The following is a 27,818-nucleotide window of genomic DNA, read 5'->3' as shown; positions in this document are numbered from 1 at the left end:
CAAATCTATAATTTTTTATTACTCCATGCTATATTATCTACTGTTTTGAATGTTTATGGGCTTTATTATACACTTTTATATCATTTTTGGGACTAGCCTATTAACCCAGAGCCCACAGCCAGTTTCTGTTTTTTGCCTGTTATAGGGTTTCGAAGAAAAGGAAAATCAAACGGAGTCCAAATGACCTGAGACTTCACGGAACTTATTTTTGGAACAGAAGAAGCCCAGAAGCTTGGAATCTACGTAAGGGAAGCTTCAAGGAGGCCACGAGGTAGGGTGGGGCGCCCACCCCCCTAGGCGCGCCCTCCACCCTCATGGCCCCCTTGATGTACCTCTTCCGCCTATATATCTCCATATACCCTAAAAACATCCGAGAGCACAATAGATCAGGAGTTCCGCCGCTAGAAGCCTCCGTAGCCACCGAAAACCAATCTAGACCCGTTCCGGCACCCTGTCGGAGGGGGAATCCCTCTCCGGTTGCCATCTTCATCATCCCGGTGCTCTCCATGACGAGGAGGGAGTAGTTCTCCCTCGGGGCTAAGGGTATGTACCAGTAGCTATGTGTTTGATCTCTCTCTCTCTCTCTCGTGTTCTTGAGGTGATACGATCTTGATGTATCGCGAGCTTTGCTATTATAGTTGGATCCTATGATGTTTTCTCCCCCCTCTACTCTCTTGTAATGAATTGAGTTTCCCCTTTGAAATTATCTTATCGGATTGGGTCTTTAAAGATTTCAGAACACTTGATGTATGTCTTGCCGTGGATATCTGTGGTGACAATGGGATATCACGTGATTCACTTGATGTATGTTTTGGTGACCAACTTGCGGGTTCCGCCTATGAACCTATGCATAGGGGTTGGCACACATTTTCATCGTGATTCTCCGGTAGAACTTTGGGGCACTCTGTGAGGTCCTTTGTGTTGGTTGAATAGATGAATCTGAGATTGTGTGATGCATATCGTATAATCATGCCCACGGATACTTGAGGTGACATTGGAGTATCTAGGTGACATTAGGGTTTTGGTTGATTTGTATCTTAAGGTGTTATTCTAGTACGAACTCTAGGGCTGTTTGTGACACTTATAGGAATAGCCCAACGGATTGATTGGAAAGAATAACTTTGAGGTGGTTTCGTACCCTACCATAATCTCTTCGTTCGTTCTCCGCTATTAGTGACTTTGGAGTGACTCTTTGTTGCATGTTGAGGGATAGTTTTATGATCCAATTATGTTAGTATTGTTGAGAGGACTTACACTAGTGAAAGTATGAATCCTAGGCCTTATTTCCTAGCATTGCAATACCATTTACGCTCACTTTTATCATTTGTTACCTTGCTATTTTTATATTTTCAGATTACAAAAACCTTTATCTACTATCCATATACCACTTGTATCACCATCTCTTCGCCGAACTAGTGCACCTATACAATTTACCATTGTATTGGGTGTGTTGGGGACACAAGAGACTCTTTGTTATTTGGTTGCAGGGTTGCTTGAGAGAGACCATCTTCATCCTACGCCTCCTACGAATTGATAAACCTTAGGTCATCCACTTGAGGGAAGTTTGCTACTGTCCTAAAAACCTCTGCACTTGGAGGCCCAACAACGTCTACAAGAAGAAGGTTGTGTAGTAGTCATCACGCCCCCTGCCTTGTGGGTCCCCTGGACCTCCACTGACCTCAACTCCAACTCCATATGTTCACCTTCAGAGAGAAAAAAATCACAGAGAAGGATTCATCGTGTTTTACGACACGGAGCCGCCGCCACCTCCTGTTCTTCATCGGGAGGGCAGATCTAGAGTCCGTTCGGGGCTCCAGAGAGGGGAATCTGTCGCCATCATCATCACCGACCTTCTTCCATCACCAATTTCATGATGCTCACCGCCGTGCGTGAGTAATTGCATCGTAGGCTTGCTGGACGGTGATGGGTTTGATGATATTTATCATGTAATCGAGTTAGTTTTGTTAGGGTTTGACCCCTAGTATCCACTATGTTCTGAGATTGATGTTGTTATGAATTTGCTATGCTTAATGCTTGTCACTAGGGCCCGAGTGCCATGATTTTTGATTTGAAATTATTATGTTTTCATGAATATATTTGTGTCTTGATACTATCTTGCAAGTTGTAGACACCTATTATGAGTTATGATCCACATACCCCAAGGTGATAATAATTGGGATTCTTTCCGGTGATTACCGTAGTGTGAGGAGTTCATGTATTCACTAAGTGCTAATGCTTTGGTCTGGTTCTCTATTAAAAGGATGCCTTAATATCCCTTAGTTTCCATTAGGACCCCGCTGCCACGAGGGGGTTGGACAAAAGATGTCATGCAAGTCCTTTTCCATAAGCACGTATGACTATATGCAGAATGCATGCCTACATTTTATTGATTAATTAGAGCTAGTTTTGTGTCACCCTAGGTTATAACTGTTGCATGATGAATGCCATCCGACATAATTATCCATCATTGATCCATTGCCCACGAGCTTTTCACATATTGATCTTTGCTACGTTACTTTGCCGTTGCCACTGTTACAATTGCTATGAAACTGGTACTGTTACTTTTATCATCGTTACGGTTACTTCCATACTACTTTGCTACCAAATATTTTGCTATAGATATTAAGTCTTTTAGGTGTGGTTGAATTGACAACTTAGCTGCTAATACTTGAGAATATTCTTTGGCTCCCATTGTGTCGAATTAGTAAATATGGATTGAATACTCTACCCTCGAAAACGGTTGCCATCCCCTATACTTGTGGGTTATCAACACCCTCTCTCTATCTCTCTCAGAGCGACACACATAACTCAGCCTTCTAATCCACTCGACTCTTATCTCTAACACACACACTAGCTAGCCGATGTCTCTCTAGCTAGCATCTTTATCTTTCTATTTATATGTTTCTCCATCAACCTTCTTTCTTGCCCTCACTCTTGCTTCCTATCAAGCACACTATATATGTTTCTCTCTACATGCAGTCATGCGCCCTCTTTTTATCTTTCTCTCACACACACGTAACTTCACCTCTCTGAACCACTCGGCGGTCACCTCTACACACAAACTAGCCGATGCCCCTCTAGCTAGCATCTCTATCTCTCTATCTATCTGCAGTTTCTCCATCAACCTTTCTTTCTCTCACGCACACTATATCTGTCTCTTTATACATCCATCTATGGGTTGATCTCTTTTGCACAATCGTTGTGTCTCGCTCTCTCTGCTCGCCATAGATGCATGCTCCAACCCATGCCACTATCTCTTAAAGACAAAAACACATGCCCAATTATCGGGTCTTCTTCCCTCCACTCTCACATGCATGCATATTTTCATACTGATCCGTTTCTCCCATGTCGTTTATCTTATGACTTATGTCTTCTTTCCTTTATCTCAATCATGCGCGCACGGACACACACACACCCACATCCCACGTATACATGTATACTGTCACATCCCTAGTTCTGGTAATGCCTAGTGCTAGCATCTAGTGTTGCATCATGTTTACTTTTCATAGAAAGTTGAAATGGGGATGACAAAACCCCCAGCACCCCCTGAAACCAACTAGGGTTTACTAAAGTTATTTTCAATGAACCTGAAATGCCATTCTAAAATGTTCATCATCTTTGCTTTGGTCTTAAACCTCTGACAAGAATGGTGCACATATTTCTAGGACATCATAGGTTCACTAAATTAAATCATACTCTATTTGCATTTGGGCATTTAAATGATATAAAATATTTTAAATGTCCAAATAATCCTAAACTGAAATGTTCCATGTTGGTTATATGCTAAACAGTGGGCATGAACAGTTTGGTGATTTTTGAAAGTGCCTAAGCATTTTTTTAGAAAAGCCACAAACCTACAGAAATAAAAAGAAAACAGAAAAGAAAAGGAGAGCAAACTTACCTGGCCTCACCTGTGCATCCCACCAGAGAGCTGGCGCAGCTGCGCTGGCCCAACCCACCTCCACGGCTCCCTGTCGTCTTCCTCCCCGCGCCAATAGGCAGAGCGCATGGTCACTGCGCGCCGGCCACCTCCTGCCTGCTTGCTCGCTGCTGGAGATGGGCCCAAGCGCCACGACACCCCCTAGACCCCCTCGACCTTTCTCCTCACTCCCTGGTTCTCTCTCCCTCTCTGGTTCTCTCCCCGCAGCCGCCCGAGAACGCCGCCGTCGCGCTGACGAGCACCACCGCGGCCATCGTGCACCCCTCATCCTTCCGCCGAGTCCACAAGCACCGCCGAATCCTCCTTGTCCTCCCAATCGTCATTGCAGTCATCTTCAACCTCGGGCACCCGAGCCCCTCGCCGTCGATTCGCGCCATCAAGGACGTCCCCGAGCCCACTGACCTACTGCGCCGCCTCCCTATGAGCTCCTGCTCCCAACCCCTCTCTCCCCACCGTCGAATCCCTCCTATAGCCCCCCTGGCCACCGCACCTGAAGCTCGCCGCCGTCGTGGCTAGAGCCGCTATTGCTCGAAGCCAAGCACACCACTGTGCTCAACGCAGCTCCAGGAGCCGGCCCAGCCTCTCACCGAGCTTGCTAGCCAAGCGTAGCCCGCGCCCACGCATAGCCGTGCTCCGGCCGCCGCTGTCGCCTTTGCCATCGTCGCTGTAGCCCGTCTTGGCACCGCCCACGGCCACCAGCCGATGCGCCTCGACGCGTTGTATCCGTAGAGCCCAGCCGCGCGAGCTCTCGTCGCCTGAGATGGCCGGACGAGGAGAGCCGCCGCGTCCTGCTTAGCACCGATGGCTAATCGTCAGTTAGGTGGCGTGACGAATTAGTTTAGCCACTAACCCCGTGGTTAGTTTAACAAGGTGACACTGACAGTGGGCCCGACCCTGTTAATCATTAGATTAGGTTTATTTTAAAACCTATTAGTTAACTGAGCCAATGACATGTGGGCCCACGGGTCAGGTTTGACCAAGACCGACATGTTGACCAGCTGACGTTAGCATGACCTAGAGCTGACGCAGTAAGCATTTTCTGGAATATTTATAATTCAAAAATGATTTGCAAATTTCAGAAAATGTTGCAAATTTTGAAAAATCATAGAAATTCAACGTAACTCCAAATGAAATAAGTTATATATGAAAAATGATCAGAAAAATCCAGAGAATCTGTTATATCATTTTCATGCATGTTTGGACAACTTATACCTGCTGATCAGGTCAAACCAATTAAATGGCATTTGAATAATCACATATGGAATTTGAATTTGAATCTTGTATTCAAACCAACTCCATTTAAATTGTTGCTTGCTGCATTAGCCAAATCATAGCATGTTGCCTTGTCATTATCATGCATTATATTGTTGCATTGCATTGATTGTGTTCTCTCTTGTTTGCCGGTGTTCTCCCTCAGTAGATCTTGTTTCAGCAATGTGATCGATGACACCGATGAAGAGCTATACTATCTTCAGAAGTCTCAGGCAAGCAAAACCCCCTTGTTCATTCCAATACCATCCCACTCTCTCGCTCCTGCTCTCTTTTACTGCATTAGGACAACAACGATTCAACTGTTACATGCTGTGGTATTTGAACCCCTATTCCTCTGCATGACCTATCATTGCCATAGTAAATAGATGAAACCCACTAGCATGAGTAGAGTTGTTTGAGCCTTGATGTGCCTACTCATTCATGCTTGTTTGTCATGCATGCTATTGCTTAGAGTTGAGTCAGGTCTAATTCATCGGGGATGAATTGGAATGGTGATGAACATGTCCTACTGTGTGTGAGCTAAGTGTGTGAACACGATTTGGTAAAGGTAGCGGTGAGAGGCCATGTAGGAGTACATGGTGGGTTGTCTCATTGAAACCGTCCTCAGGAACCGAGTTCTGTGTTTGTGATCCATGAACAGCTACTACCACACATTGGGCCGTGAAATATGACCCCGCTCGACTTATTAACCGTCCCTGTCCTCTGTCCAGGAGTTGCAACTAGTTTCTGGTGTTTGTAGGATATGTGTTGGAGGCCGTGCGTAGTGCTGACCCTAGGGGTGGGCTATGATTTTTTGGGGAACGTAGTAATTTCAAAAGTTTTCCTACGCACACGCAAGATCATGGTGATGCATTGCAACGAGAGGGGAGAGTGTTGTCTACGTACCCTCATAGACCGAAAGCGGAAGCGTTATGACAACGCGGTTGATGTAGTCGTACGTCTTCACGGCCCGAACGATCAAGCACCGAAACTACGGCACCTCCGAGTTTTAGCACACGTTCAGCTCGATGACGATCCCCGGACTCCGATCCAGCAAAGTGTCGGGGAAGAGTTCCGTCAGCACGACGGCGTGGTGACGATCTTGATGTTCTACCCTCGCAGGGCTTCGCCTAAGCACCGCTACAATATTATCGAGGAGTATGGTGGAAGGGGGCACCGCACACGGCTAAGAAAATGATCACGAGGATCAACTTGTGTGTCTAGAGGTGCCCCCTGCCCCCATATATAAAGGAGCAAGGGGGAGGCCGGCCGGCCCTAGGGCGCGCCAAGGAGGAGTCCTCCTCCTAGTAGGAGTAGGACTCCCCTCTTTCCTACTACTAGGAGGGGGAAAGGAAGGAGGAGAGGGAGAAGGAAAGGGGGGTGCCGCCCCCCCCTCTCCTAGTCCAATTCGGACCAGAGGGGGAGGGGGCGCGCGGCCCACCCTGGCTTCCCTTCTCTCTCTCTACTAGGGCCCATCAGGCCCGTTACTTCTCCCGGGGGGGTTCCGGTAACCCTCCGGCACTCCGATTTTCTCCGAAATCACCCAGAACACTTCCGGTGTCCGAATATAGCCGTCCAATATATCAATCTTTATGTCTCTACCATTTCGAGACTCCTCGTCATGTCCGTGATCACATCCTGGACTCCGAACAAACTTCGGTACATCAAAATATATAAACTCATAATGAAACTGTCATCATAACGTTAAGCGTGCGGACCCTACGGGTTCGAGAACAATGTAGACATGACCGAGACATGTCTCCGGTAAATAACCAATAGAGGAACCTGGATGCTCATATTGGCTCCCACATATTCTACGAAGATCTTTATCGGTCAGACCGCATAACAACATACTTTGTTCCCTTTGTCACTGGTATGTTACTTGCCCGAGATTCGATCGTCGGTATCTCAATACCTAGTTCAATCTCATTACCGGCAAGTCTCTTTACTCGTTTCGTAATACATCATCTCGCAACTAACTCATTATTTGCAATGCTTGCAAGGCTTATGTGATGTGCATTACCGAGAGGGCCCAGAGATACCTCTCCGACAATCGGAGTGACAAATCCTAATCTCGAAATACGCCAACCCAACATGTACCTTTGGAGACACATGTAGAGATCCTTTATAATCACCCAGTTACGTTGTGACGTTTGGTAGCACGCAAAGTGTTCCTCCGGCAAACAGGAGTTGCATAATCTCATAGTCATAGGAACATGTATAAGTCATGAAGAAAGCAATAGCAACATACTAAACGATCGGGTGCTAAGCTAATGGAATGGGTCATGTCAATCACATCATTCTCCTAATGATGTGATCCCGTTAATCAAAGGACAACACATGTCTATGGTTAGGAAACATAACCATCTTCGATTAACGAGATAGTAAAGTAGAGGCATACTAGTGACGTTTAGTTTGTCTATGTATTCACACAAGTATTATGTTTCCGGATAATACAATTCTAGCATGAATAATAAACTTTTATCATGATACAAGGAAATAGATAATAACTTTATTATTGCCTCTAGGGCATATTTCCTTCAATGATGCGGTAGATACACCATGGCACGGTGTACCGGGTGCCAGTTTGGTGTCTCGGGAACCCTGCACACATCGTTTGGGGCTGTGAGCGAAACCCCGGCCAGATCTCCTCGTGGATGGAACCCGAATAGGCGATAAACCTGGACTAGAGACTTGTGTGGTTAGTCAGGTCGTGGTCTACACCCACGTTGGCTTTCGCTTGAAGTCTGCCGAGCACATGTCGTGTGCAGACGCTAAGTGGTGGAAACATGTGTGAAGAAGTACACCCCTGCAGGGTTATAAATGATCTATTGGAATAGCCGCGTCCGTGGTAAAGAACTTCTGGGTTTCCTATACAGTTCATAGATAACTTGAAGTGGATACTCTAAAACTCGCAAGATAAGCGTGAGTGCTATGGATGGCCTTCTCGTAGGGAGACGGGAGCGGATCCATAGTGGTGTATTGTTATGGTGAATATGTGGACTCATGTGCGCCACCTCAAAAGAGTTACTTGCAGTCGTAGTTTAGGATAGCCATCGAGTCAAAGCTGGCTTGCTACAGTTAAACTCAACCACCCCCTTTGTTGATACTAATGCATATGTAGCTAGTTCTGATGTCAGTCTTGCTGGGTACATTTGTACTCACGTTTTCTCAATTTATGTTTTTGTAGAGAGACTTCAGTCTCGTAGTAGTTCCGCGTTGAATTCGACGTTTAGCTTGTTATCTCAGCTACGATCTTGTGCCCTCGGCAGGGTCTTGTAGATAGTCAGGCTTCTCAGCCTTTTCATTTGTAGTTGTCCGTACTCAGACAAGTTAAGCTTCCGCTTCTGCTTGTTGCTTGTATGCTCTGTATGTGGGGTAATGAGACCCATGTTTGTAATATCTGGCTCTTCGGAGCCAAATGAATAAATACTTTGAGTTGTAGAGTTTTGTTGTGATGCCATGTTGTATTTACACATATCGGGCATATTGTGCGTATGATTGAAATGCTTGGTATGTGTGGGATCCGACGACCTAGTTGTTTATCCTTATTAGCCTCTCTTATGGGGAAATGTAGTCTAGTGCTTCTACTGAGCCATGGTAGTCTACTACAGCCCGGTTTACCGGAGTCCTGCTAGCCCACTTACTACTGCTCCGGAACACCTAGACTGGCCGGCATGTGTCCCACTTCGTTTCTATGTCTATCCCTTCGAGGAAATGTCATGCGGTGACTTCCGGAGTCCTGCTAGCCTGCTACAGCCCGGTTCCCGGAGTTCTATTTGCCCAGTTACTACAGCCCGGATTCACACGCTGATGACCGACACGTTCGATGCTGGTTCATGTATGCCTGTCTCTGTAAGTTAGTGCCACTTCGGGTTCACAACTAGTCATGTTGGCCCAGGTTCTTTGTGATATGGATGCTAGCGACACTATCATATACGTGAGCCAAAAGGCGCAAACGGTCCCCGGGCTAAGTAAGGTGGCACCCGTGGGAATACCGTGCATGAGGCCACAAAGTGATATGAGGTGTTACATGCTAGAACGGTGTGACTTAGGATCGGGGTCCCGACAGCTTTGGTATCAGAGCCTGACTACCTGTAGGATTACTAAGAAAAACTTTTCGAAGTTGAGTCTAGAAATGCTTTAGTTATATAAGGGAATTGATTGTGGATGGGAACGTAAGGCTCTTTTTACTCCTTATACCTTATGCCCTTCTGATCCGAGTCATCCTATCTTTCCTATGAGGTTAAGAAACTAGGCTTTCTCATCTATCCATCAGGATCACGTGTTACTAATCCATAGACTTATAGGATTGATGGATTCAAGTCTCAGTTCAGTTTCTACTACTTCCGTATGTTCATAGTTGATCTCGGAACCTTGATCTTGTGATGTTGAGTGGCTATGCCACCATTTTACAGGATGTCCCAAATATTTTTGAGCAATTACAGCCTTTGTGCTGTCTGAGTCATCCCAGGTTTCTAAATAGTCTGATGCATTTGCAAATCCCTTCTTTCTGTTCCTGATGTTCTTTTGGGCCAGATTAACCACACTAACCAGTGTGTTGAGGTACTTCATTACCTCGGTATATATGTTGGAACTATTATTATGACCCTAGGAGTCTTAGAGGATCACCTGGTAATCTAGCCATGATTTGTGTTCCCGGTGTGATGATTCTGGCCATCATTCTCGAAAGCATCCTGTGATGCCACTTAGTTAATTAGTAGGCATTCTATTCGTGGGTTCTTGAACCCGAGATTCACTCTACTCATTCATGTTGATAGTGTTTGCTAGTTCCTTTAGGATATTAGTAACCTTTGCGATAGTCCTCGAGGTCCGTGGTATATCCTTCTTCCAAATACCATGAACCATTAAGGTAGAAGTTCTTTGAACCAAAAGATCACAATCAGAGTACACTTGAGGAGTTCTCCGTTCATAATTGTGACTCTGCCAGTTCTACCTTCTCTGCATGGGTTATCCAGAAGAAACCTGTTGAACTTGGTTCGACATACTAATCTATGCATCCACAACTCAGAAAGTTATATGCTCCTTTGAGTTGTCCCTCTTTAGTTGTATTCTGACCCTCTTCTATCAATTGATAGTCAAGAGTATGTGTGCATTCGTTCATCGATACCTATTACTCTTGTGATCCGTCAAGCCATTCTATTTCAGAATGACTAGGAGAAACAAACTCCAGTACCTCATCCATATCCAGGGTTGGGTCAAAATAGTTGTGTATCGCAGATCAAAATGCCAATCCAGCTTCTTATTCTATTCTACCCTGAAGTATTGCCCTCTTGATGTCAGAAATGTCATGAGAATTGCACAAACTCTTATAATTCTTGATGCAGTGATACTTCTCGCCATCATCATTCGTTCCTCGGTTCCGTGTTGTTGCAACCAGAATACCGACAAGTGAACCATGATGTGTGAAATCAATACTCCTAGCAACCCCGTTGCTTGGTGGTTAATGGACGATAATTTCATTCTTAGCGTGTTGGTTATTGAATCATCATCCTAAGATTGATCGTGCTACCTAGTCCATATTTCCTAGTGCACTCTCCGATCAATGAGTTTGGATTATGTTAATTCCTCGCTCTTTTGATCCTATTGTCTTGCCTGAAGAGCAAGATTGTTCTCGAGATTAATAACATATCAGTGGTTCGTGATTTTCTGATTATCTTCTCGGAAGTATCACCAGGTTGTCCCCTGACTGTTATGTTGAGCTCGTGATCAAGTTGGTTTTCTTATAAATCACCCCTTCTCCAAGAATCTGTGTTGGATATCCCTGAGCTAGTTGGTTGAGCTAGACAACTACTTGGAGAGTGGGAAGGTAAAAGCTTTGCTTAACTTAGTTCATCTCTAAGGGATATCCCATGTGTGTGTGTAGCGACCCGACCCGAATGGATCAAGTCTCTGTGCTTAAGTGTCATCCCTAGATCGGTATGCTGACACACACAGTACTCGAAGGATTTATAACAGAGGTAAATCACATGTATAAAGTAACGTAAATACTATTACCTCAATCCATATAGCGGAAGCAATAAGGTTGTGGATTCCCATCAACACCAACGGCAAAGTTGAGTGTAGAAATCGTAACCCTAACGTATCACTTACTCGTCGTAAGATAATCCTGCAACATGAGACGTTGCAGCCCGAAACGGGTCAGTACATTGAATGTACTGGCAAATTCACACCATAGAGAATGATGAACAATGGCTATCAGTACATGCATATATGGCTGGTGGAAAAGCTCTATGGTTATAAGGTTTTGTGTAAAGCCAATTTTTCCCTACTGCAAAGGAATAAATTTTATTTAACTATCAGGGTGGTTGTTGAACATTGAGAATGGTTGACAGCATTCTCAATCCCAATTAAGCATCATCATTAAAACCCAACAATATTCATTTAAATAACGTGATGAGATCAACAGGATAATCCAAGAACTAGATACTCAAGATGTCCATAACCGGGGACACGGCTAATCATGATTAGTTTATACACTCTGCAGAGGTTTGCGCACTTTTCCCCACAAGACTCGATCGCCTCCGTTGGATTTCTCGCACTACATGGTGTTTGAGAAACGGATGACCGAGACATAGTCTTTCGGAAGCGCTAGCACCTTACGATTGGGTAGACCGTACCACCTACATCCCCTACATCTGCTAGTCTACCACTGTAAGAGTTCGCACAACTTAATCAACTATGCCAGAGCCCATAATGGCTTGTGGCTGCACACGGAAGTTTCTAGTATGAATAATCTCATGATCCCTTTGAGCCTGGGTGGCGGTCCAAAATAAAAACAGGCAAGTCCCGATAGACATCAGGTGCCTCAATCCACCCAGATGTGTATTTAAGTTGCCACCTTAAGTAAACCATTAAAATTAACAAACTCACATCTGTCATGGATATCACTCACCCAATCCACGTCTACTAGCATAGCATGGCATAATAAGATTGATCTAATGCAATAAAACTGGGTTGTGAAGGGGATATGATCAAAGTGTGAACTGCCTGCAATGTTGATGAAGATGATTCGCACTCAAACTCTTGATAGATCTACTCGTCACACTCCGGTCAATCTATCGTAAGCAAGCAATAGTAACCACACATAAGCAATCACTCAAAAGATCAGAAAGATCGAAGAAGACGATTCGGAAACATCAAAACCAAGCAAATAACTCTTGCAACATAAAACAATTTCTAACAGTACCAAAATTATGTGAATTTGGCCTTATTAGAATGTTTAGGTCAAGAGCTTCGATTTGCAAAAAGAATCAACTCAAACGGAGCTACGAAACTCAAGTTATGATCAAACGAAGTTTGAATTCAAATCTGATCTAATTCAAATTTTAAAATTTTCAAAAACATGTTTGAGTTGGATTACTGGATAGAGGAGATCATAACGAAGAAGTGGCGTTGGTTTCGTTGGATTTGGACTAACGAGTAAAAAGAATGATCGTTTGAAGTTCGGGACTAATCTCATGAAGAAAGTATTCACATCTAGGTCCTTGGCTGAAAAATAATAGAAAAAAGAAAAAGACTAAAAGGTGAACGTTCGTTTTCTATACCTAACCAGCGAACGTTCTCTGAAATAGATCAATCTAAAAAAAACTAAACAGTTTTTTTAAACGAAACCCGAAATAAAAGGAAATAAACCGGACCTGGGCGGTTTTATACCGGTTCGGGGCGGTTTTTCTTAGAAAACCGGCGGCGGCGGTGTTCTCTGGCGAGCGAGGCGATGCACCTCCGGCGAGCGCGGCGGGGCAGGGTAGTGCGGGGCGGCGGCGGCGAGCAGCAGAGGCGGGGCGGCGCGCGGCGAGGCAGCAGAGGCGGCAGCGAGGCAAGGCGGCGCGCGGCGAGCAGCGAGGCGGGGCGGCGGACTAGGCGGCGGGGCAGCTTGCTTGCGGCGGCGGCGGTGGGAGCAGGTGGTGGCGGCGGCGAGCTGCGGGAGGCGGCGATGTGGCGAGGAGGAGAGGAGAGAGGGGGTCCGGCTCCTTTTAAAGGGCCCTCGGGTGCGGCGCCTTGCGCGAGGGGGCAGCGACGGCGTGGCGGCGGCGCCGGACTCCGGAGGAGTCCCGGTCGCGCACGGGAGGAGGGAGGCGGCGGCGACTTGGGCCGGCTGGGCTGGGCGCGGCCCAGTTCGGTCGGCACGTTTTTTTTATATAAAAGATTTTCTTTTTTTTCAGACAAACAAAACAAATAAAAAAAACAGAAATAAAAATATTATATAGGCATATAATATTCAGAAAAAGATTTTCTACAATGGAACATTTTCCTAGCATTATGGACATTTTTCTAGCATTAAATAAAATACACACAAATTCTAATAATTCAAAGAGTGCTACTGGTCTATTAAAATTCAACAAAAATCATTTTAAAAATACCAAAATGATTTCAAATTAATTTTACTCCAATTTTCTAATGTAGGGAATCATGTTACCCTAATTTCCATATATTTTATTTTTGGAGAAAAATAATTTGAATAAAACTCAAATAACTCCAAATTGAAAATAAATTCAAAAGAACTTTGAATTTAATTCTTTGAACTCCCAACTCATATTTCATATAATTTGAAGAAGTCATTTTATCTTCTCTCATGAAAATCATTGAGTTGCATAAAGTTTCAGAAGTGGAAATATTTTCCAAATGAAATTCAAATATTTTGAACACTCCCTTGTCATTTAAATAAATGGAAGAAGTCATGTCATCTTCTCTCGAGGGTTTTGTATTTGAAAAGGATTTGAATTCATGGAGATCAGAAAGCAAATATGAAAGTTTGGGAAAGTCCTTTTATTCCCTCTCATTTAACTTTCAAAAAGTTTCGAATTCACTCACTTTCAGACAATCAAACAATCAATCAAATCTATCTATTTATTATAACATTCCAAAATTTAGAATTTTGGGATGTTACAAACCTACCACCCTTAAATGAATCTCGTCCTCGAGATTCGGAGAGGCTAGCAAGAAAAGGTTAGGGTTTGGGGGTCTCCTCAAAAATCCATCAATCGTCTCCGGGGTCTGGGGTGCTACCACCCTTAGAAGCATGGTTACAGCTCCATCGAAACTCATATACTTCATCCATATTGTTAACAGTGTCGGTCTTCTCAAATCCTCGGAAAATTCCTTCTCTGGCCCTTCCGGTAGTGACATAACCTTTTCCTCAATTCTTCTGTCCTTTCCTCTTGGTAAGGTTATTCCGAGATTGGGTCTTCTTAGCTGACGGGTCGGGCGCCAAAACTAAACAACTATCGATATCTCATGGTGGTCAACAATTTATGGTTTCTCCTGCAGGAAATGGGTCTGGGTTGATCCTCACCGTATAACCTACGGTTGGCAAAAAGCTGCCGTGTACAAGGGAAAAATTCTTATACCATTCTAAGGTTTAACAAGGTTTAATATCGTCGTCTCTCTACTATAGGCAAGTCACTCAGATTTACCATCCCATATAGCAAGGCGAATAATAAGAGTAAGTCGGTATGGTGATCAATCCATCCCGCACCCAAATCATTACCTTGTGTACAGTTTAGCGAATCTCGCATTCTAACACTCGGTCATCCTCACAAGCATTGCAGAATTTCTCTCGTCGACGAACCAAGTTCGGAATAATCCATTGATTCTGCAAGCCAGACAAACATCTATCATTCCTTCACAACTCTCAGGTTTTGCGTAAACTCCTATAAAATCGTCTGTGGACAAAGGTATATCCACTTCCAGGTTTTTTCCTTCAGCAAGAATGTGCATTGCTTCTTGGTAGGTCTTGGGGCCTGTGGGTTATGGCCCATCTCATCACTTGTGCTCCTTGAACTCATCATCTGGGCAACTGATCATTATTCCAACATCCAACATCCAACTTCCAGCTTCCTAGCATACTTACAATCCATCCAATTGTAATGTCTTCCTTCCTTCTATTTGCTCCAAACTAAAACGTGATTACTCAAACTCATCATGGAATTTCCATTGATCCATATTTCCAACATCATACCTCCTTTATATCCAATGGTAACTCATCTCTTCATCCGCGTGGGGTATCCCTCATACCGAGATAAAAACTTATACTTATGAAGTCCATATTCCACTTCGTGGAACATCATTATCCTTTCCAGGGTCAAGCGTCCTTACAAGGGAATATTGGCCATCTCTGCATGGCACTTCTTCAACTGGGAAACGTGAAACACATCTTGAACTCCTGACAGTCCTTCGGGTAACTCAAACTTGTAGGCCACTTCTCTCATACGCTCCAAAACTCGGTATGGTCCTACAAATCTCGGGGCTAACTTTTACCTTAACTCCAATTCGTTTAACTCCTCGCAGAGGGAACACATGAAGATATGCTCTGTCTCCAATTTCATAGACTACCTCCTTGAGTTTTTGAGTCTACATAACTCTTCTGCCTGGACTGAGCTACCTTCAGTCTATCACGAATCAACTTAACATTCTCTTCTGACTCCTTTGATCACCTTTGGTCCAAACAACTGACGGTCTCCAACTTCATCCCACATACTCTTGGGGCACACACATATCGAGACAAAACTCGTATTCATTTTTGTCCGAAATCCACTCAGTGGAGTATCCTTATCTTTTCCAGGGGTCAATGGTTCTTACAGGGTACTACCACCCTTAAAATGCACAAACCTTCCATAGACCATATTTCTCTTATCCTCAAAAATGGTCAAAATCCTTCTTCATAGAGTAACAACTCATAAAATCCATATCAGTACCAACGATGCTACTTTATTCATTCTCAAATGATTTCAATCTCTCGCTTCTCCATTACATGTCTCAACTCAACACCTCAATATAAAAGAAAATGTTCTCACTTCTACTACTCCATTTCTTTTGTTGCAAACTCAACTATCTAGCGCAAGTTTCCTTCTCCTTGGGGCATTCTCCGGCAAAGTGCCCTGCTCCATTACAACTAAAACATATTACTTCTGACAAGTATCGAGGTTTCCTTTTTGGGCAACTGTTGAGGTAGTGCCCTGACTCCTTGCACCTGTAACAGGTGATATGACTCAGGTCCTTCCTGGAATCCAATCGGTTTCTCTTCCTGGACTTTTCCATTCCAATCAGGGCTTCTATTTCCTATGGGTCATACTCTATTTCCTCCGTCGGGAATTCTACTAGATCCCCATTCATACAATTCTGGGAGATGTGTCCTTCTTCTCCACATGAATAGCAAGACTTGGTGCAGGGTTTACTTAGTTCTTCTTTGGGTGTGTCCTCCACCCCTTCCTTCATCACAGTTTCTTCTAAAATTCCCATAAGAGCTCCTTTCATTGCTTCTTTCTTCTGTTGGATGGTTCTTTGTACCAAGGGGTAAATGTGACACTGAGCAGGGTAGTGGGTAGTCCCTTCACACAAGAAACAAGTAATCTGCCTAGTTGGGTATTCTTCAACTGGGTGACTTCCTTCACCATTAGGGAACTCATCCTTGTGTTCTTTATGGGTGTGTCCGATTTCTCCACAAATCTTGCATGCACAAGGTTTCTTCATATCATTTCCATAAGGCTCCAATTTCTGGGACACAAACTGAGACTTTAGCAAAGTCAACTTAAAATCTTTCCAAGTGGTTACTCCTTGCCATCCATTTATGGTTTGGTACATCCTCCACCAAGTAGCAGCACCTCTTTCAAAGCATTGAAGGGCATGCTGGGCCATATCCTTTCCGACTATAGGGTTATTCTCCATGTGATCCTCCATGTTCTGAATCCATTGGTCCATCTCCAATTGACTCATCGGTCCAGAAAATATAAGCTCATCTTCATTCATCCTCTATTGGGTCCATGGGTTTGGGGTGAGATAAGAGAGATAGAGAGGGATGCACACAATACAAACAATGGTTTTGAAAAGACAGATTTTATTTGTGGCTATAGGGAAAAACATCAAACAATTGACAGCTCACAAACATCGCATCTAACGTAGGTATATAACAGGGGTTTGGTCTGCAAAGGTCAACGTCGCCAAACTCTTCAAGTCTTGGTCATGTCTCCAATGGCTTCTTCCGATCGTGTTTGTCCTTCTCAATTTCTTCTTCCAGATCCTCTCTGTTGACAAAAAGTTTCTCGTGACGTCTTTTAATATTTCTGGAGTGGCATTCCAAACTTCTGGGTTTCAACATTGGCATGAACCATGGTACTACTGCCCTTCAGTTCTTGACAATTCTCCGGTATCTCGAGGTTGTAGCTCCTCCAGCTTGGCTACTCTCATCTTCAGGATCTTGAGTTCCTCATGAAATACTTCCTTGTCTAATACGACTTCCTGAAGCTCCATTTTAACTTCTTGATGTACTACTTCAGACCCTGGTGATATACCGGCTAGGGCTAAAACTTCATCTTATGCTAGGTGCTCCATCAGCCTTCTTCCATCAAATCCATTCTGAAGACTTGCATCCTTAACTCAGCACGGTGACAATAGCATTAGCGGGTGATGACATCACGGATAACCGTGTTTCTGCCCTTGTCATTGCCATGAGCTATCTTCCATAATTGATATCCCCTGCCTTAGGGTCTTCTTTGACAAAACATCGAGTTCTCATGCTCCTTGTTTCAGTATTTCTCCGATACACCTTGATCTCGGGTATTGACAACTTCCATAGTCTGCCAAGTTCCATAAGGGTAGCCTTCCTAGGTCATACAAATCTGGAAACTCTTCAGAGCCTTCCAATTCTACTTGTCTTCGGCCTTCAACCGTTGTAGTTTCCATTATTCTGAAGTGGTCTCGGTTGTCCGATATCTTGTACATCTTGGAGTAGTCTCATCAGTCGAATCTTTGTGTGGTCAAAAGGGAGAAGGGGTATGGTCTCACTAAAAAAAGAATTTTTGAATAAGCTCAGAAGAGAAGAGAGGTAAAAGATCTTTTTGAAAGGGAAAGTTGTAGAGAAAAGTCTTTGCTATGGGCTTGCCAGTTTCAAGGGTCACGTCCTACAGTCAACATGTGCTCTGATACCATCTTGTAGATGACCCGAATGGATTCAAGTCTCTTGTGGCTTAAGGTGTTCATCCCTGGATCGGTATGCTGACACACACAGTACTCGAAGGATTTATAACAGAGGTAAATCACATGTATAAAGTAACGTAAATACTATTACCTCAATCCATATAGCGGAAGCAAACAAGGTTGTGGATTCCCATAAACACCAACGGCAAAGTTGAGTGTAGAAATCGTAACCTAACGTATCAACTTACTCGTCGTAAGATAACCTGCACATGAGACGTGCCTGCCCGGAAACGGGTCAGTAACATTTAATGTACTGGCAAATTCACACCATAGAGAATGATGAACAATGGCTATCACTATATGCATATTTGGCTGGTGGAAAAGCTCTATGGTTATAAGGTTTTTGCGTAAAGCCAATTTTTCCCTACTGCAAAGGAATAAATTTATTTAACTATCATGGTGGTTGTTGAACATTGAGAATGGTTGACAGCATTCTCAATCCCAATTAAGTAACATCATTAAACCCAACAATATTCATTAAAGTAACATGATGAGATTCACAGGATAATCCAAGAACTAGATACTCAAGATGTCCATAACCGGGGACACGGCTAATCATGATTAGTTTTTACACTCTGCAGAGGTTTGCGCACTTTTCCCCACAAGACTCGATCGCCTCCGTTTGGTTTCTCGCACTACATGGTGTTTGAGAAACGGATGACCGAGACATAGTCTTTCAGAAGCGCTAGCACCTTACGATCGGGTAGACCGTACCACCTACATCCCCTACATCTGCTAGTCTACCACTGTAAGAGTTCGCACAACTTAGTCAACTATGCCAGAGCCCACTTAGTCAACTATGCCAGAGCCCATAGTGGCTTGTGGCTGCACACGTAAGTATTTAGCATGAAAGATCTTATGATCCCTTTGAGCCTGGGTGGCGGTCCAAAAAAACAGGCAAGTCCTGATAGACATCAGGTGCCTCAATCCACCCAGATGTGTGTTTAAGTTGCCACCTTAGATAAACCATTAAAATTATCAATCTCACATCTGTCATGGATATCACTCACCCAATCCACGTCTACTAGCATAGCATGGCATAATAAGCAAATGTAGAGTAACTCCCAAAGGTTTCATAATAATACAGGTAATAGGTACTACCTCATCTACTTCCCATCCCACAATTTAATTAGATCCTAATCATGCAATGTGTGAGGATTGATCTAACGCAATAAAACTGGGTTGTAGAAAAGGTATGATCAAAGTGTTACTTGCCTTGCTGATGATCCGCGAGTCCTAGGGTTTCGAAGTAACAAGCAGCGCAATCCGGGTAATCTATCGCAGACAAACAACAAGCATACAATAAATACTCATCTAATGCACAGGTAAAACTCGAACAAGAGAACGAACCAAGTAGTTCAACTTAAGAACTCCGGTTGCAAAGAAAGAACAAAATAGGAATAGGAATAGAAAAAAGGAAAGGAAAAGATCTAGAAATAGAAAAGGAATATACGGAAGTAGGACAAAAGTCCTACTAGGATTCGGTTTAGAGCAAGAGGCGAGGCGGCGGCCTCCTGCGCCAGCGCTAGGCGCGCGCCGCTCCCTGGGGGCGGTGGCCTTGGCCGTAGCCTTGGCCGGCTGGGCCTTTGGCCCAAGGCGCTGGACTTTGATTTTTTTTTTAACTGGTTCTCGCGCAGAAAAAAAAACAAACAAAAAGAGATCTAAACGAACTCCGAAAAATCTAAAGTAAATTTTCCCCGATTCCTAAAAATGAGCCGAACAAAATGAACTTTTCTCCGGACCTAAAATGCAATTTTCGAAAACGCGCATTTTTCCCTATCCAAATAAACTGCAAATAAACACCGGAAAACAAAAATTGATCTATTTATTATATCTTCATTTTTTCCTAAATTTGGGAAAGTCATATTATTCCCTCTCTCATATATTTTGACACCGGAAAAATTATTGAAGATAAAATAAATAAATCAAATGATCCTATTTTCAAAATTCGAGAAAACTCTCAAATATGAAAATAACGAATCTCCAACTCTCTCCGAGGGTCCTTGAGTTGCGTGAAATTTCTAGGATCAACCAAAATGCAAGAAAATATGATATGCATATGATCTAGTGTATAACATTCCAAATTGAAAATTTGGGATGTTACAGTTGAGCATCAACATGAACATCATCATTAACATTATCACTAGGTTCATGTTCATTACCAGATTGTGTCTCAGCATCAGAAATAGAAATATCATTGGGATTCTTAGGTGTGTCTATAACAGGTTCACTAGAAGCATGCAAAGTCCTATCAGTTTTCTTTTTATTTTTATTACTAGGACTAGGTGCATCAGTATTAATTCTCTAAGAATCTTGCTCAATTCTCTTAGGGTGGCCCTCATGATACAAAGGTTCCTGGGTCATTTTACCACCTCTAGTCATAATTCTACCTGCATTATCATTGTTCTTACCATTCAACTCATTGAGCAAATCATCATCTGCCTTAAGTACTTGTTCTACTTGAGTTTTAACCATGGAAGCTTACTAATAAGCTTAAGATCATTAATAGTTCTACTCATATAATCACCCAAGCAATCGAGCATGTAGGCATTAAGTTTCAATTGTCTACTAACATAAGCATTGAAGTTTTCTTGTTTAACAGTACAATTATCAAACCCATACAAGTATTGACTAGCAGACTTATTATGAGGAATATCACCTTCATCAAATCTATAGAGAGAATTTACCTCTACTACCCGTGTCGCGTTATCAAGACCATGTATTTCTTCAATAGGTGGTAAATTCTTAATGTCTTTAGCTTTAATACCCTTTTCTTTCATAGATTTCTTTGCCTCTTGCATATCTTCAGGACTGAGAAATAGAATACCTCTTTTCTTTGGAGTTGGGGTAGGAGTTGGTTCAGGAAGTGTCCAATCATTATCATTAATCAATATATTATTCAATAGCAATTCAGCTTGCTCAATAGTTCATTCCCTAAAAACACAACCAGCACAACTATTTAGGTGGTCCCTAGAAGCATCGGTTAGTCCATTATAGAAGATATCAAGTATTTCATTTTTTGAGAGGATGATCAGACAAAGCATTAAGTAATTTTAGAAGCCTCCCCCAATCTTGTGGGAGACTCCCTTCTTCAAATTGCACAAAGTTAAATATTTCCTTTAAAGTAGTTTGTTTCTTATGAGCAGGGAAATATTTTTCAGAGAAGTAATAAAACATATGCTGGGGACTACGCACACAACCAAGAGCAAGATAATTAAACCATAACTTAGCATCACCCTTTAATGAGAAAGGAAACAACTTAAGAATATAGTAATAGCGAAAAAATTTCCTCACGAGCAAATAGGGTGGCTATATCATTCAATTTAGTAAGATGTGTCACAACAGTTTCAGATTCATAACCATGGAAAGGTTTAGATTCAACCAATGTAATTACCTCAGAATCGATACAGAATTCATAATCCTTATCAGTAACAAAGATAGGTGAAGTAGCAAACTTAGGATCATATTGCATTCTAGCATTCAAAGATTTTTCTTTCCACTTGCATAATAATTTCTTAAGATCATCTCTATCCTGACAAGCAAGAAAGTCCATAGCTACCTATGCATCCATAACATAATCCTCAAGCATAACAGGAATTTCATATCTAGGAGAGCTAGTCTTATCAGGTGTCTCAAAGTTTTTAGTTTCAATAATTTCATCAGTTTCAAAAATATCATCATCTTCAGCATAATCAATAGTTCTAACTCTAGCAAGATGTTCATCAAGTAATTCATCCAGTGGCACAGTTTTATCAAGCAAAGTAGTAACATCATAAGCATCATTCATAGTAGAAGTAGCATCATCAATAACATGCGACATATCAGAATCAATAGCAGGTGTAGGTGTCGCATGCTAACTCAAAACAGAAGGTGAATCAAGTGCAAATCTAGATGGCAGTTCCTTACCCCCCCTCGTAGTAGAGGGGAAAATCTCAGTTCTAGTATATTTCAAATTCCTCATACTAATCAACAAATATAAATCCCATGTGACAAAGAGAATAGAGCTATGCTCCCTGGCAACGGCGCCGGAAAAAGGTCTTGTTAACCCACAAGTATAAGGGATCACAACAGTTTTCGAGTGTAGAGTATTCAACCCAAATTTATTGATTCTACACAAGGGGAGCCAAAGAATATTTTCAAGTATTAGCTGCTGAGTTGTCAATTCAACCACACATAAAAGACTTTATATCTGCAGCAAAGTATTTAGTAGCAAAGTAGTATGTAAGTAACGGTAACGATGATAAAAGTAACAGTACCAGTTTCGTAGCAATTGTAACAGTGGCAACATCAAAGTAACATAGGAAAGATCAATATGTGAAAAGCTCGTAGGCAATGGATCAATGATGGATAATTATGTCGGATGGCATTATCATGCAACAGTTATAACCTAGGGTGACACAAAACTATCTCCAATTAATCAATATAATGTAGGCGTGTATTCCGAATATAGTCATATGTGCTTATGGAAATGAACTTGCATGACATCTTTTCTCCTAACCTTCCATGGCAGTGGGGTCCTAATGGAAACTAAGGCATATTAAGGCCTCATTTTAATAGAGAACCAGACCAAAGCATTAGAACTTAATGAATACATGAACTCCTCAAACTACGATAATCACCGGAAAGAATCCCAATTATTGTCACCTTGGGGTATGCGGATTATAACTTTAATAGGTGTCTACAACTTGTAAGATAGGATCAAGACCACAAATATATTCATGAAAACATAATAGGTTTATATATGAAATCATGGCACTCAGGCCCTAGTGACAAGCACTAAGCATAGCAAAGTCATAGCAACATTAATCTAAGAACATAGTGGATACTAGGGATCAAACCCTAAGAAAATTAACTCGATTACATGATAAATATCATCTAACCCATCACCGTCCAGGAAGCCTATGATGGAATTACTCACGCACTGCGGTGAGCATCATGAAATTGGTGACGGAGGAAGGTTGGTGATGATGATGGCGATGGATTCCCCTCTTCGGAGCACCGAACGGACTCCAGATTTTCCCTCCCGATGAAGAACATCAGGTGGTGGTGGATCCATATCGTAAAACGTGATGAATCCCTCTCTCTGATTTTTTTTCTCCCCGAAGGTGAATATATAGAGTTGGAGTTGAGGCCGGTGGAGGTCCGGGGGGGCCCATAAGGCAGGGGGCATGCCCTAGGGGGGGCACGGCCTCCAGCCTTGTGGATAGCCGGTGGAACCCCTCTGGTTGATTCTTTTGCCAATATTTTTTATTTATTCCAAAAATATTCTCCGTGAAGTTTTAGGTCATTCCGAGAACTTTTATTTCTGCATAAAAATAATACCAAGGCAATTCTTCTGAAAACAGTAGCAGTCTGGGTTAGTTCCATTCAAATCATGCAAAATATAGTCCCAAACAAGGGCAAAAGATTTTGGAAAAGTAGATATGATGGAGCCGTATCAGGTGCATGTGAGTCACCTACACACAAATATCAGAGAGAAATGAGATCCTGGGAGATGGAGTTTTGTGTTCGCAAGAGAGAAAGATATTTCACAAGGAGAGTGATAACTAGGGAGACATATCCGGGAACGCGAGATATCCCTAGGGAGACAGAGTGTGTGTGTGCGGCATACACGGGAATGGTGGAGAGATATGAGACCGTGGGAGACAAAGTTTGTGTTTGTGTGTGAGAAAGAGATATTTAAGAGGGAGAGTCGTAGCTTCTCATACCTAAGGAGCGCAAGACATCTCTATGTGAGAGGGGGTGTGCGAGCGGCACACAGGGGAATAGTAGAGAGAAATGAGACCCCGGGAGACGAAGTTTGTGTTTATGTGAGAGAAAGCATAGTTAGAGAAAAATAGCAGGGAGCGAGATATACTTAGAGAGAAATAGAGTGAAGATCGAGGGAGAGAGTACCGTCAGTGTGTTACGAAAATAAAAGATCATAGTCGACATACAAGTAGCACGAGAGATTCCCGAGAGACAATGAAGGCCTATAGGTCTATAGAGATATATAAGTATGAGTGATAGCTATATGAGATGAATATCTGGATTAAAGGGGATTCAAATATTGAAACTAGAGATCACGATATTGATAATATCATAAAGAAAATTGGTCTATCAAACATGCATATTCATTTGAATTTGGGGACACGTGCAATGTTATATAGTTTATCAATATTAGTGATCCATAGATTCTTTAATTAGAGACAATGCATGGTTTATATGCAATTAATGTCTAAACGGGATTACACTATATTTTGCATGTGTCAAACACATTATACATGTTTGAGAAGTAAAAAACCCACATGAAACACACATTAATTGGAGACAGTTAGCGAGGAATGCATACATTAGATTTTAACATAAAGTGGTTTCAAATATTTGAAAATCCAAATTAAGAATGATCCAGCCTTATGAATCTAAGATCATGCCATTTGTAATCCATACTTATGTATAAAGGGTGTTGTCCTTTTGATAGTATATATAAAAATGATGTATATAGATTTGTATTCGAATACAAAATGGATCCTTCCCGGAAAAAATACAAACTGGATTCGAATTGAGTTGGCACGGTAAACATGCACTCTTTCTCTGCAAAAAATTGAATGAAGCGGGGAAACTCGTAGTAACTGCCCGAAACCAAAATCTGCGAGATGGAAATTGCTGCCTATCCTTGACACGCAAAGCCTATCAGCTTGATTTCTATAGGTTTCGATAGGGTAGGCTTGTAATTTCACTCAAATGTGACATAACCGCCTCCGCCTTTCACTTCCCTGGATTCGTACACGGTGGGCGCCAAAACACAGGTTCTCCTCGACCGAAATCGCCTCTACCTCCCTCCCTGATTCATACACGGTGGGCGCCAAAACAAACTCTCCTCGGTCGAAATCTCCGTCGGTAAATATTTGGTGTATGCGAGATTACCGCCCTATCCCCAGCAAACTAATATTGTTGTGATGTAGGAAATTTTAAACGGGGGCTAAGTTTGTAAATTTCCTCGCATTTGAGACAGGCGCACCCTAAAGATATGGTTCCCCCTACCTCTCTCCCTCCATTTCGCCATTCGTACTCCGTGTGCGCCAAAACACCATCTCCACCACAGTCTCCATCGTCCGCCACCCCATCCATCATCGTCCTCCTCCACCATGCCGGAGTTGATACCCCAACACCGTCGTTAATTACAAGAGATCGACCTCTCTCATCCACGACTTCGGACCAGGATCCTTGCACCACGTCCTCTCGCTTCATCTGTGCCGTGATCCACCTTGTCAAGGCTGCTCGTACGACCGTCTCATCCACTTCTCTAGGATATTACCCTTGCCGCCATCGTCCGCCCTCCTAGATCTGGTTCCACGCCGCCGACATCCATCGCTACCACAACACCCTCAACGCCTCAGCAGATGCTTATACGGCGCCACACCAGAGGTGGTACTCTTTCATATCTGCTCAAGTTATTTATCTCAGCAAGAAAATAGATTGACACTACTTTACTATGATTTCTTGTCCAGCACTTAGAATCTTACTTGTTAGTTGAAACCAAACATTGGTTGTGAAGTTGCCTTTGTCCGATTTGCACCTTCAGATCCGCCATGGTACGCGACCACTATACTCACAATGCTTATGGTTTTCCCCTTTTATATTCCACATTAGCTTAAATGACATTCGACTGAATTTCAAATTGGGGTCAGTCCATTTTTGGGAGTTCGCTGGAGGGAAGGAAGGGGTTTGCCGAAGGGCTGCCCCATTATCTATCTTAGGGTTTCAGGTGGGGATAGTGGTTGTGGGGGCTGTCGTCGGGCTATGGTGGGGCCTCTCCAGAGGCAAAACTCGACACGGGTGGGGGTGGGGTTAGCTAGAGGGATGGCCAGGGGCGGCGGAAGACCGGAGGTGGTGGGCGGTTTAGTGTAGGGTGGGGGCGGTGGTTCGGCTGGCGGCCCGTGCGGTGGTCTTTAGGGGAAGAATAAGAGGCGAGGAAGAAGAAGGGTTAGGAGACGTAGGATCTTTATCCAACCACCTGAAATGGTCAACTGACCTAAATGACGAAAGTCAGGTGACTTGCATGTAGACATTTACATATATTCGGTACCATCATCGTAGGTGCCTCGAGACGTACGTGCAAGCAGTGCTCATCAACCCATCAAGCTAAACAACATGCCACTCATAATTCCAAACTTAGTTGCTAAAATACGAATTTGATATGATGCTAATATGTACTAAAACAGTGAATGTTTAATTGGTCAGCTAATGTTCCTACTTTACTTTCGAAAATCACATGTGGCAGATATCGAGGGACAGCAGGGAGTTGCATTCTTTATGTGCTCTGGTTCATCATGTGTGGCCAACTAACATTTTATTATCCAAAATCTGCTTGCTCTTCTTTAGCATGCTCCTCTTATGTTCTTCTTTTGTAAGTACTCTCTCCGTACCTAAATATAAGTCTTTGTAGAGATTCCTCCATGGACTACATACAGAACAAAATGAGTGAATATACACTCTACAATGTATCTATATACATCTGTATGTGATCCATAGTGGAATTTGTACAAAGACTTGTATTTAGGAACAAAGGGAGTACAATAGTTGTACAATATATTCTTTGTAGTGAAGAGGAGCAGGGACATTTGCAGTGTATTGGTCTATTCGGTTGCTTGTCATGGACGCTTTCAACTCTTCGTGGTGGTCTTCATGTCGATTGTCATGGATGCTTTCAACTCTTCGTATTCGGTCGTATGTGTCGCCTTTGATAGATAGACTGATAGTAACAGTACTGCACCTTCAGTTGTAGAGAGCTGGTATCCGAAGCCTTTCTAGCTGTACCGACAATACTAGCACATATTTTCTAGCAAGTTCAACTTTACAAATTTTACTCTTGATGCTTGGGGGTTTCACATTATATCTACAGTATGATCTGCGTAGGTGCTTTGTGTCCTATTAGTAGCTGTCCACCCTTTAAAGCTAATTAACACACCAATCATACGTCCTAAGGTCCTTCAAATATGAATGTGATATGATATTGACATTAGCTAACAGACACACATTTAATTGGTTAACTAATTCTCCCACTTGAGTTTCCAAATGCATGTGGCCACATATAGAGAGATATCATGGAATGACATTTCTTTGGGCGCTCTGATTCATCATGGGTGGGCAACCAATATTCTATAGAAAGAAGGGGAATCTCAATAATATGTTTCCCCTTCTATTCTTCAACATGTTCCTCTTCTGTTCTTCTTTAGTAAGTACAATATGTTCCTTTTCAGGAAGGGGAGCAGGGACATCTTCAGTCGACAGCTCTATTGGGCCGGTTCTGCTGCATGATTTCAAACTTCGAGTTGGTCTGCCATAATATCCCCAAAATGGTGGGAGCCACGCGGTCTTTGATAGACTAGACTGATAGTAACAGTAGTGCGCCTTCAGATGAATAGAGCTTGCTTGTAGGTGATCGATAGGCTGCATATTCGTAGCGGCAAAACCCTGTATTTTCCAGCAAGTTCCCCTTTCCCGATTTATTTATGGTGGTTATGGTGTACCCCTTTTATCTACACTACGATCTTCCGAGTAGTTGTGCGCTCTCGTTATCATGGTTTGGCAATAAACTTTCTATACTGTATATTATGAACCTATCATCTGCCAACTATCCTTACACCTG

This window comes from Triticum urartu, chromosome 2 (genome assembly GCF_003073215.2).
Source record: "Triticum urartu cultivar G1812 chromosome 2, Tu2.1, whole genome shotgun sequence".
Taxonomy (NCBI): Eukaryota; Viridiplantae; Streptophyta; class Magnoliopsida; order Poales; family Poaceae; genus Triticum; species Triticum urartu.
The sequence above is the reverse complement of the archived record's forward strand: the minus strand, read 5'-3'. Positions refer to the sequence as shown.